This window comes from Macadamia integrifolia, chromosome 2 (assembly GCF_013358625.1).
Source record: "Macadamia integrifolia cultivar HAES 741 chromosome 2, SCU_Mint_v3, whole genome shotgun sequence".
Lineage (NCBI taxonomy): Eukaryota > Viridiplantae > Streptophyta > Magnoliopsida > Proteales > Proteaceae > Macadamia > Macadamia integrifolia.
The window spans coordinates 13,480,096-13,492,769 of NC_056558.1; the positions used below are offsets into that span (position 1 = coordinate 13,480,096).

General features: G+C 38.6%; 1 long non-coding RNA gene across 1 annotated transcript; it reads right to left on the reverse strand.

Annotated features, from left to right (window-relative positions):
- Nucleotides 1-376: 376 nt before the first annotated feature.
- On the reverse strand, nt 377-2,682 carry LOC122089066. The gene is made up of 3 exons (XR_006143204.1): nt 2,053-2,682; nt 710-1,098; nt 377-579 (listed from the first exon to the last, which is right to left on the reverse strand). It is a non-coding gene; the product is annotated as an uncharacterized LOC122089066 (long non-coding RNA).
- Between the last annotated feature and the right edge of the window lie 9,992 nt (nt 2,683-12,674).

Here is a 12,674-nt window from a genome sequence, read left to right on the forward strand (position 1 = left end):
TCAACCCTTGATGCCGAGCTGAGCTCCAGCCTTGATACCGAGCCGAGTTATGTACTCTGATTGTTTTGGTGGATTTCCTTATGTACTTGATATTTGAATTTTATTCTTTTTGTGTAAATATCATGCCTTCGGGCCCAAATGTATATAATTATTGTATCAATCCGAGTATCAAGTATTAAGGGATTATTCACAGGTAAAACTTAGTCTTCCGCTGATCTGATGAGTTTATATGAGTTATGTGTATGCTGTGGTGGAATACAGTATCTGATGATCCTGGCACGTTTGGGTTAACCGGTGTTAACTCGGTCACTGGCCCGGTTCAGTGTGAACGGGGGTGTGACATCTACTTCAAACAAATGTGTGATTCAATTCATAATCCAAAGACAAAAAAAGGATAAGTCAAATATTTGAAGTTTTGAAGCAGTAAATCAAAAGGGATTTAATCTGATACAAGAAGAAAAAGGAAGTCATTAAAAAGGTGGGTCATATTACATTCATCCATTTAGTTTTGAAGCGTAAAGTATAAATAAAAAAGGGAATGCCGAGCCAAATAAACAAATTTGCGTAACAATCCATAACCTGCATTAAATACAAAAATATTAGAAAGTATGAAGTGATTAACATATAAAACAATTGGATTACGAATATACAAACAAACATAATATTAAAAATACAAGCATAAATAACTAAAGTTACATGTAGAACTTACATGAATGGATAAATGACTATGACTGAGAAGGGCTAGCCTTAGGGGTTTCATTTTCCATCTCTGAAGTAAGCTTTCCCACGTTATCAATCATAACTTCTAAGGACTTCCTCATTGCCTCCGTCATGAGGCAAGACATCATGGCCATCACCTATATCACTATTGGGTTCAATATTCACATCCGATGTTGTGTCTTCACCAAGATCGGTACCACTCTCAGTTATATCAATGACTCCTTCCCACCATGCTAATAGAGCTAGGATCAATATCCTCATTATTTGATTCATTCTCAATTGGAGACCCAATCTCTATCACAGGTGGTCTTTTCTTCACTATCCTTTGGAACAGTCGTCGGCTTTTCTTATAGGGGGAGGGGGGATCATGCAATGCACCTTGGACAAATGCAACAACTCAATACTTGGTTTAAAAAAAAATACAGAGCTACTTCATAGACATTAAAAATAAATAAATAAATAAATAAAAAATGAACACTTGTTAGAAACACATAGATAAGTAATAACTCAAAGAATATACCATGCAAAAAATGATGAAACCACTTCTCTTACCCTTTGAAATTCTTCATTCAGGACTACTAAACTTGAGTTTTTTATTCCATTTAATAGGTGACTTACGTTTACTTCTTGATCTATGATAATGGCTTGGAATCATCACTTCAGAAGCAAGGGGGCAGCACGGGTAGCATCATTGTCCATGTTCTCAGCTTCTTTGGAAAGGACATCATCTCTACAAACACTCAAGTTAGGAGATTTGGACGAACGACCCTTCCTCTTCCCCTTTGGCGTCACAGAATCATTTCTATCTGTGGTCACAACAAGAGAGGTCTTCTTCCTCCTTGGACTCAGAGTAACACTTCTCTTAGGGGTCATAGCAGGGGAGGTACTCCTCTTATGAGGACTCACAATAGCACTTCTCTTAGGAGTCATAGCAGGGGAGATACTCTTCCTCTTAGGGCTCAAAGTATCATTTCACATTGGGGTCACAGCAGGGATGGTTGACATTGAATGATTTGCCATCAGAGATATGGTAAGGAGAAGAAACTCTAGGAGATGATGCTCAATAATTTTTGAGTATTCAACAGAGATGTTATGAGGAACATCCCAATAAATAGATTATGTGAATGAATTAAAATAGTAAAAAATAAGATGCATCATATCATTGAATGAGAAGTCTCCTAAAACCATGAAAGCTTCAGATGAAAAGCTTTACCCAATAGATGAATACATTTCTCTTTTGCTATCAATCTGCATGCCTACCACATAATAAAAAAATAAAAAAAAAACAAAAATTCATAAAATTTTTACTAAAAATAAGATGAAATCACTCACAGTTTACTCCTTTCAATATCTTTCTCTGCAACATTCCATTTCAGGCTTTCTTTCTCTATCGCACCGAGCTTGTCTCATGTCTTTCCCTTCTCCCTATTTCCTGTTTGTTCTCTCTATCCCTCTTCCATGTCTTTTTGTCTCTCTTTTTTCCTTTACTTTCCTTTCTCTCTTTGCCCTCCCTTGAGACGTCCTTTCAATCTCTCCCTTTCCCATTGTCTGGTCTCTCTCTGTCTCACTCCTTCCCTGGAACAACTTTACCACAAAGAAGAAATCCTGTAAATTGTCAGCCCCTTTGTTAAATGGGACATTTTGTCTCTTTACGTGCTTCTTTGTCTCACTCCCCCTGGAACAACTTTACCACAAAGAAAAAATCCTGTAGATCATCAGCCCCTTTGTTAATCAAGACATTTTGCCTCTTTACCTGCTTCTCTGTCTCACTCCCTCCTCTTTACCTGCTTTTTTGTCTCACTCTCTCATTGGAACAGCTTTATCACAAAGAAGAAATCCTGTAAATCGTCAGCCCCTTTGTTAATCGAGACATTTTATCTCTTTACCTCCTCTGCATACCTACCATTGTTCCATCCTTTCCTAACCGAGACGTTGCTCTTACCATCGTTCCATCCTTTCATAACTGAGACGTTGTTCTTACCATCGTTCCATCCTTTCATAACCGAGACGTTGCTCTTCATACCTACCCTGCATACCTACCTTCTTGCCATAACCAAGACATTTTGTCATTGTTTTTGTAAGGCACCGAGACGTTTTGGGATATCCGACTGTTGTCGCTATTGGCCATTGCTGGTGGGTGTTTAGAAAAACAAGGAAAAAGGTTGTAGCTGGTCAAAATTCAGGAAGTCAAAAGTCCATTTAATAACTTCTCTACTACTACCAAGTGGTGTGTTAAAAAAGAAAATGTTGTTATAAACTAAAATAGATGTTGGCGTATGATGTCTTGTATTCCGTCGCAGTTTAATCCAGGGAGTACTGGTGCAACATCTAGACAGGCAAGACGGCGGTCCCACTAGCCGGTTAGTGGGCCATGGGGGTTGCAAGGGGGCCAGGAGGCCCCCCTACATAGCAGGGGGTGTAGGGGGGCGCAGCCCCCCGCTCGAATTTTTTATTTGAGGGCAATTGTGTACTTTTTGGATTAGGGTTTTTTTCGCTATATATTTGTAGCGAGGGTTTTTTCTCTGTAATGCAAGCAATACTGAGAGGTGTGAGGACGAGTGCTGTAACCCTCCATTGATAGCGAAGCAGGATCTCATCTCACCGGGGACGTAGGCAACCTTGCCGAACCTCGTAAAATCCGTGTGCGTTGTTTGTTTTGTTTTTCCATTATCTTCTGCATCGTTTTAGGGTTGCATTTCTACAATAGAGGTATTGCATTAAAAAAAAAGTGTAATAGAGGTAACGTACTACTAAAGATATGTGGCCCTTCACTCTTATCTCCCTTCTTGTGATGGTTTTTTCACTCTTCTCTCCCTTCTTGTGACAGTTTTTAAATGTCATCATATTGTAGGAAGCGTGCATTAGGGTATTGAGCATTTTAATTTTTCCGTTAGCTACTCTAAGCTGTAGTGGCATACGAATGAAGGCAGTTCCTTATCTTTCTTCGAACTCAATCCCTAGTGATAACACTGGATGAAATGTAGCTGCTGCCCGAGTTGCAGCCACATGCTGTGGCAGCTAAAGAAATGGAATCTAAAAGGTTATTTTGGAAAATACTATAATCTAGGAGGGTATTTGTGAACCCTCGGGGGAAGTGAATTATTTCATTTCTTTGGCTGCCAATAGGGGGTTGCGGCCCAGGTAGCAACCAAATTTTTTCCTATAATATGTCCATTCCTCCCTCAAAATATTTACTTCAAATTTACACATGCCCATTTAGTGGACGGCCTAATCACCTCATTATGTCTGGTTACATGACTTCAATATTTTTACATGACTTCAATTTTTTTTTTGGAAATAAACCATAGGTCTATTATACGTGATCCATATGTAAATTGAGTTGTGAATTCCACATTCTTATATCCTACTCATATTATATGCCCAATATTATGGACTTTTAGAATAAACTTTTATTGGTCCTAATGCCTTACTAATAATATAAACCCTGCTGAAGGAAATTTGGCATTGACGAAGTGAAGGGCATGAGGGAGCGATCACAGTTATGGACTGGATTATTTTGGGAGACTAAACCGTTCTTACATCCTTGTTTTGATTCAAATTTCTCAATATCACCTCAATTAATTTTGCATAACCCCATTGTTTTGTTTTATGTTGAGTTCCAGTTGGTATATACTGTGTTTGTGCATAATTAAAGTTGTAATAAAGGTAGAAAGATTTTACTTCTATTGGTATTCTTAATCGGTCGGTGTCGAGATTTAATCGGGCTACTGTAAAACAGGCATTAACTGGGCTACACACCTATTTAAGTCTAAACGCGCTTTAAACATGCTTACCCTAAAGTTCTTTTTTTTTTTTTATGGGTTGTAGGCCCAAAAATGTTTCAATTGATCATTAAAGCATTGTATAAGTCATTACAACCCATAAAAAAAAATTATAAAATTGACATTACCCCCAAAGTCCGCATCATACGTAAGAACTATTACCCCCTGATGCAGAAGCTGCCACCATTGTTGCAGAATTTTTAGAGTTCTTATCCATGAAAAAGGTAAAAGATTGTTTCTTTATTTATTTTTCTTTTGATTCAGAATCGTGAACCTTCGGTGGGAGAAGCAATCTCGTCTTTAGACAGAAACAGAGAGCATCTTCGTGGGCTAGTAGTTACAGAGAAAAGAAGAGATAAAAAAAAAAGGATCAAAAGGGTCTTTTCCACTTCTAAACTAACAACATTATGCATCAGGGGTACAATTGATATTTTTAGGAATTTAGGATGGTTTCTTAAAAAAATCTTAAAAATAGGGGTGGTACAAGATAATTTTCCTTTTTTATTTTTAAAGGAACAGTTTAACTTCTTATATTATCATGTTATATTAATAATTAATAAACACTAAGGGTGCAATCTTGGCCAGCACGAGAATTTGTTCTTGGGTTGTATCATGTTATATAATGATTAATAAACACACTAGTGTTTTCAGGAGCGTCCGGATCAGGTCCTCGTGCGAGAATTTGGTCTTAGGTTCTCGTAGATCTCGTTTGCCAACACATGTAATCTACTAAATATTATCACAGGTATTGCCTATAATGTTGTTACCACTTTCTTTATCTCTCTCCTTCTCTTGCTCTTTTGACTTAGTTGCCTCTTATTTCTCTTCTGGACTTTCTTTTTATGCATAAAAAAATTATTTTATATTTTTATTTAAATTATTGATTCTTATTTTAATTAATCGAATCCAAAAATACTTATACAAAATGTTCTCTCTACTTATGTCGATCCAATACAACATCAATATCGATCCAACACGACACTGATTCTATCCAATCTAATTTCGATCAATTAGATCGGTACTAAAACCCTAAGTCTAGAATACCCATTTGATAACTCTATAGGTGGAGTAATCTCATTTTCTTTTAACCACAGTGATCCATTCATCATAGACTTCATTAAATGTTAGAGGATATAGAAGGGTATTTTGGACTTGTACCAAGACCCATAGGGATTTGTAAACCCTAGGATGGTGGGGTGAACCATCCTCTATAAATGAGTAAAATTTCTTCTTTTTTCTATTTTTTTATTTGCTTGCTTTGTATTAGTATGATAGAGATTAGTTTTAAGTGAGTTTTAAAATAAAAATGTTAGTGAAAATTTTGAGAGAGAGAGAGAGAGAGAGAGAGAGAGAGAGAGAGAGAGAGAGAGAGAGAGAGAGAGAGAGAGAGAGAGAGAAAATAGGAAGAGATAGGTAGTTGGTAAAAAATTTAGGAGAGATAATAAGTGGGTTACACACATCCACCTCTTAATTGTATGAGAATCGAAACTTAGATTCTTGTACGAGGACTTGATCCGAACTCTTTTCAAGAAAGTTAAAATCTAGGAAGATGACAAGAGGAATATTATAATTATATTATATTTTATAGGTTGTTTCTAAGGGTTTTGAGACTGATTTTGGTCAATTTCAATTTGATTTGGATTTGGGTTGGTATTATCAACTATTGATTTTATCTTAGATTCATGTTTAAAATCGATTCTAGGCTTTTTTGGATTGGATTGTGGGTTTTAAGATTTGAATGTCTATTCTAGGATTTTTTGGTCCAATTTCGATTTTGATTTGATTCAAATTTTGTAAGGACTGGTTCGATGTCAGATTCTAATTTTGATCGATTTGGCCAATTTGGATCAATCCTAATCCCAGTCATTATAGAATAGCCAAATCTAGGGTTTTTGGCATTGTTGGTTTTCAGAATCTAAAGCAGTTTTGGGATTGATTCTGACTGATTAGGATCTAATCTGAACCAAAATCATTAGGGACCAATTCATTCTTTGATTTTGTGTTAAAATCTTGGTATTAGCCAATATGGATTGGAATTGGTCGTGAATTATCCAATTCATGTAGTTCTAGCATAGTTAATTCAAAATTGCAATCACTATAGAGATCAGTTCGATCATCAGTTTTGAGTCTAAAATCATTGGTTGAATCGACCATAGCAATCCCTATTCAAGCTGCTCTAGAATGATCAATTATAAGGCTTTTGTGGTTGATTCTGACCATTTTCTGTGATACCCTACTTTCTAAACTTGGTCTAATTTCTCGGTTGGTTCGGTTTGGTCTTGCAGGACTTGAACCCGAGTGGTCTACGATGGGTACCTTATGGAGCATGGTGGCAAGAGTGACTCTGAACTCAGGTTCGCCAAATGATTTGGAGTCAGTGCCCAGTGAAGTTTGTGTACCCAAACTGTGGACTTGCACGTATCATGAGGCCATGCATGCATAATAAAGGTACGTGACTGTATTTTATTCCAAGTATGCATATTAATCAATTACCAAGAGTGAAATACATGACGGAGCCAAGCCCTATAAAAAATTCTAATGTTTGGGCTAAGTTTGGCTGACTGGTGGGTGGTCATAGGTGGGTCAGACCCACCAATGTGACCTACCAATTTGGTCACTAGATATTTTTATCCTATTATAAATAGCATTTATTACCTCTCTTTCACCTCGGTTATTGTTTTACACGGTAGTTGAGAAAAGTAAAGAAGAGAGAAAAAAAAAAAGAAAGAGGAGAGAGGAAGAAAGAAGAAAATGGGGAAGGAGACGATCCTTGTGAGTTACCGGGGTTAGATCTCTTGAATCCGACACCAGATTTGCAATCCTTGTCTCGAGATCTATGATTTTAGGTGAGTAAGGTCCATATTCCGTATGCCTTTATGAAACCCTAAGTGAAACCCTTCGATTTGGGTAGAAATCCTTTTGATCTTGCCACTATCTTTTGAGAATATGAATCTAAGGTTTAATAGAGGTTCTATATGTTGTTTATGAATGATTTAGAGGAAGACTTGCAAGATTTGTGAAGCTTTTGTTGATCTCTTAAGCTAAAGAGAAGGATTTGAGGGTTTGAGGTATTCTTGAGCAAAGAGGTAAGATCCATGCTTAAGACCTTGGATCGACCTTAGATCTAAGTTGGAATCATGATTTGGAGCTTTAGATTTATGGAAAATGCGGTCGAATCGACCCTTGATGGGTTCCCCAAGGTGGGATAAAGAATGAGAGAGAGCAGTAAAACCTTGGTCGCGAGTGGTGGGTGCTTCGAAATGGACAGTACCCACCAATCCAGTGCCTGCCTGTCCTGGGTGGGCTACTGGCTTGATCGGCGAGCAAGGACTGGTGGGTGTCTTGCCCACCATTCTTGGCCTGTCGGTCCAAGCAAAGCTACTGGTCCAACAGACGAGTAAGGACTAGTGGGTGCCTTGCCTATCGATCCAGGTAGTATTCCTAGATTGACAGGCGAGCAAGGACTGGTGGGTGCCTTGTCCACTGGTCGACCTCCCAATCCGACTTCTCGGATTCCGATTGGACCCAAATTTCTCGGGTAACCTACTCTTGTGATTCTAAAAACATTGGAATATCAAACCTCACTAGTTATGACTTTAGAGTGGAGGTATACTAAATCTAGCCCTTTTATGATAGGTTGTAATAGAATTTGAGTCATCGCACGCCAGATCTACCTCGTACAAAGGGTGGTCATCGTACACAAATAGGTAAGTGGGAAGAGGAAATTGTATCATGTCATTCTGGTTGTAGACTAGTCATGTCATCATTTATTATTGTGTAGACTAGTCATCCTTGAATGCTATTACATGCATTGATATGTGCATTATGAAATTCATTTATGATTAACACGCTAATATCTTTAATTGTTAAATTCATGTCCTTGTTTCGTGATGTGAGATGGGTGATTTTAATTATTGATTATGTGCTTGTTAGACTAAATGCCATAGTCGGCTTGGACACGAATGCATTGGTGGCCCATGGAATGGGACACGGTGATACTATGCAGTCGTACTATCTCACATAGGAGTATACGGTTAGGATTGACATATCCCTATACTATGACCCTTCTTAGTAAGGGTTTAGGTGTTAGGTATATCTTGTCAGAAACTTCAGTGATATAATAGAGGGCCAATCTTACTGCTTTTAATTTTAATATCGCTCTGAGTAAGCATTTTACTTTAATGTCGATCTGGGAGAGCAATTTACTTTCATGTCACTCTGGGTGAGCATTTTACTTTTTGGTACCAACGTCTGACCTTCTCCGACAACCCAATGGCGTATCACAGGATGGGGTTTGTGACTCGGACCTGGGGCATACGCGCACTGTGGTTGTGAGTAGCACATAACCTATGACTTAGAATTGTTGTCTAGGTAGACTAAGATAATAAAATGAACTGCACGTATATAGGTTCATTTGTATTATGCATACTTGTGTGGTTTTTCTTTTCACTTACTAGGCTAGTGAGCTCATCTTATGTGCACACCATTTTTAATTGATCTTGTAGGTTTTCCGACTGGAGGATAGAGTCGGGACCCACTGTGGAATTTCCAATAGAGGACTGGTGGGTCCCTGAAGATCGTGCGTATGGGGCCGAGTACCTATGTGAAAGCTGTATTGCGTGTCACTAACACTGATACCATACAAGGATTCTTTTTTATTATTTTGGAAATGTTATTCCTTTTGTGTTCTAGATGCTTAAATTGTATTTCTTTTGTATATATCACGACTACGGGCCCATGTATAATTATGTTATGTTATACAATTTGGGTATCAAGAGTATTGGGGTATTTACAGATATGTACAGGTAAGACTTCTACTAAAATATAAATTTTATTTGATTTAGTGTGTGTATTCTATGCTATGGTTACTGCGTCATGTGATCCTGGTAGGTTTCGGGTTAATAGGTGTTAACTCGGTTATCAGTCCTGTTCTATATAGAACGGAGTATGATAATGGTGGTATTAGAGCGAGATGCTCTACCCACACACAACATACAACTTAGATCCCATAGAATCATATAATAGGACCCCGGGGTTGGGTAAACATAAAAGCCTTAAAGTACTAAAACCTTTAATAGGATTAAATCAGTGGGTTGATTCCATAAACCAACAAGATTTATAAAGTAATAAAAATTTCGACAGCATAACGACGCTATATTGAATTTTCAAAAAATTTACAAGGTCACTTGATAATCGCATATATATAAACATAATCACAAAATAGGGTGACATACAATGGTCACCACCAAACCACATCAAATAAGTCAAATTAAGTAAACTGTTTCAAAAGTAACAACATTCACAAAATACCACCAATTTTTCAACCATAAAAAAAATATAACCAGCATATATACAAGTATCAAAGACCATCAGAACTACCATCATAAGTTAGAAAGAGAGGAATGAAAGATAGGAGAAGAATGTGAAGGAGAAAACTACCACTTAACTGATTGTCCCTGGACGCGAAAGATGAACTACCTCGCTTGGGCTGTGACTTGCAATGGAAATTATAGTCGAAGAAGTCCAACTGGTCATTTATCAGGACCGCTTCCCTTTGCACTCTACGGATGTCAGGAGTGACACCCTTGGAAGCCTCATCCAAGTCCCTTGTAAGGGTTTGGAAATCAGTTTCCATTCTTTCCAATCTGTGATGTATCGCCAACTCCCGGGCGACCCTCTCCTTTGTGCGCTTAGACATCCTATCTTGCCCCTCCTTCAGGGCACCAATGCTGTCCATCAGCTTTTGAAAATCAAAAGCATCACCTAAAGGTGGTGGAGCCATGAAATATGGATCAACAACCCTAGTCTCTAGAGGCTTCTCCTCTAGAATATCCTCCTCATCAATCTCTTCCTTATCAGGATGAGGGAAATAATCCTCATCCTCCTCACTCACGTACTCAGTCTCCATGTCTTCCAGCCCTTGCTCTTCTACCTCCTGTGGTGCCCCTGCTGGCGTTGGCAACCCCATCCTCTTCAAGTTTTCTTTAGTAAATCTGTCCCCTGGGTACTTCCCTTCATCCCCTGTCAAATTCACTTGGAAGTACTCAAAGACTTTGGTGAGTGACCTCCGATAAGGAAAACTAGAGTCATTAGGATGAGCAGTGTAATACTCCATGGTCTTCATCATGACATATGGAGGCAAAGGTGGGAAGCACCCCCTTCTAGGGCCACAGAGATGCAATATGCAAGGTAAGCTGTCATGAAACTTACTTAGTTCTTGTGACCAGTCTTGGGATGTAGGTTGAACTGAGCCAGGCATGCGAAAACTCAGGTGGCTGCATTATAAGTAGTCTCAGATAATGGGTGCCCCTTCTGCCCACATTTGGTCTCAAAGATGGTCTCCTGCATCCTCACTCTCAAATCTGGACCCATGACCTTAATCCTTGGAGGGTTGTAAAAATGAGCACCCTTGATCGAGACACCCAAAATGGCCACCAGTAAATCCACAGTCAGAATAATATCTACCCCCTTCACTAGACTGATAAGGGAGTACTGCCCATCCCTATAGGAGACCTCCAGGTTGTAATAGAAATACTGGATAGGGTCCTCGTAGTATGGACTGTCAGGGTAAAGCATGGGCTCCCAACCCAAGGCCGTGAACCTCTCCAACATTTGATAATCCATAAAGTCTGCAGTCACCACTGTCTTTTCTATCATGACCGGTCGCTCAAAAAATATGGACCAGACAACAGCTACCTCCGTACTATGTAATAAGCCTTAGTTATAGTTTGTAGGATCAAAGAAGGGGTTACATACGCGCTGGGCCCGTGATAAAGAAGAGCTAGGAGTAGCATTCCTCCCCCTTGAGGTAGTAGTCTTCCTCCTTTTAGAGGAGGAGGAAGTCTCCTTGTCTTTTCTGGATGACATCCTGACAATACAAAAGAGATGTGTGTAAGTGAAGGAATGGAGAATATGAAAAGAATGTGATAAGCAGTATCTTAAAAAGGGGAGGGTGAGATGATCCCTATGAGAAATGACAAGGATAATAAAAACCCCAAAATGCAATGATGCTAAGTGATGAAATTGAGAGGAGTAAAGAAATGTATGCAGGGATAAGTGGCTCTAGGGTGTCTATTGAAAACATAGAAATGAAGCATATGGATGCAAGAACCTACTTATTACCCAAATGCAATTAAAGGGGGAGTGATAAATACAAAGATGGAAATGATAACAGTTAAATCAAGGAAAAGGGATGGAAATCCCTAAACCTTTGATTAGAGACAATGGAGTTGTGCATGAGTAAAAGTGAGATAATCATGAAGGGAAATTACTATCCCTACAATAAAGTTATTCAAACTACTTTGCAAGTCATGATAGAGGATGGACATAGTGATAATTTTATTCATAAAGGAAAAGTAAAGAAAATGGAGAAAAACCCCCAAATTTCCAAAGGATTATGACCATAAAAGGGGGTGATTGTATATCAAAAGGTGGAAACATAGACACACACGAATGTATATGACTATTATACTATTGTGTGTGTGCATTGAGAGTGGAAAATAGCATTTGAAGCGTCAATTTGATGTAGAGAAGGAAAAATGAGGATAAAACCCTAAAATAGAGAATTTAGGGCAAGAAATTGAGATTTTCTCTCTATAATCGGTCAATTGAGGCCATCAAACCATGGAAAGTGTAAATGGATCATTACATTGCCAAGAAAACAAATATTCTATGGAAGAAATGAAGTATAGGATGAAATATTGAGATCTATAACAAAGAATACCGAAAAGCAATCATTCTCAAAGGGAAAAGGGAGAAGGAGAACTTACTTGTGGAGTTGAGAAGATGAATTGGAGTTGGAACACTGATTTGTGAGTGAAATCATGAGTTGAAGCAAGGGATGAGACCCTCAAATCGCCCTAGTCAAAATAGGAAAGAAGAAGAAGAAGAAGAAGTGGGAAAAAGGGTTCTAAAAATTCCCTTTTAAGGTGGTCTCGTTCGAGACCGGCGGGCCGCCGATCGACGGGCCCCAACCTGATTTTGCTCATCAGTCTTGGCCGTTGGTCTGAGTATTAAGGCCCCAGTTGGCATGTGTAGATGATTTTTAGTGTTTTGCACCTTCTAGGCCCCAATTAGATGCCAATAGGGGTGGTTCGCCGCGTAGCTAACCATTGTTGCGAGACCAAGCTATGCATTGATAATTAATGTGGACATGTTTGGATTTGTGGTATG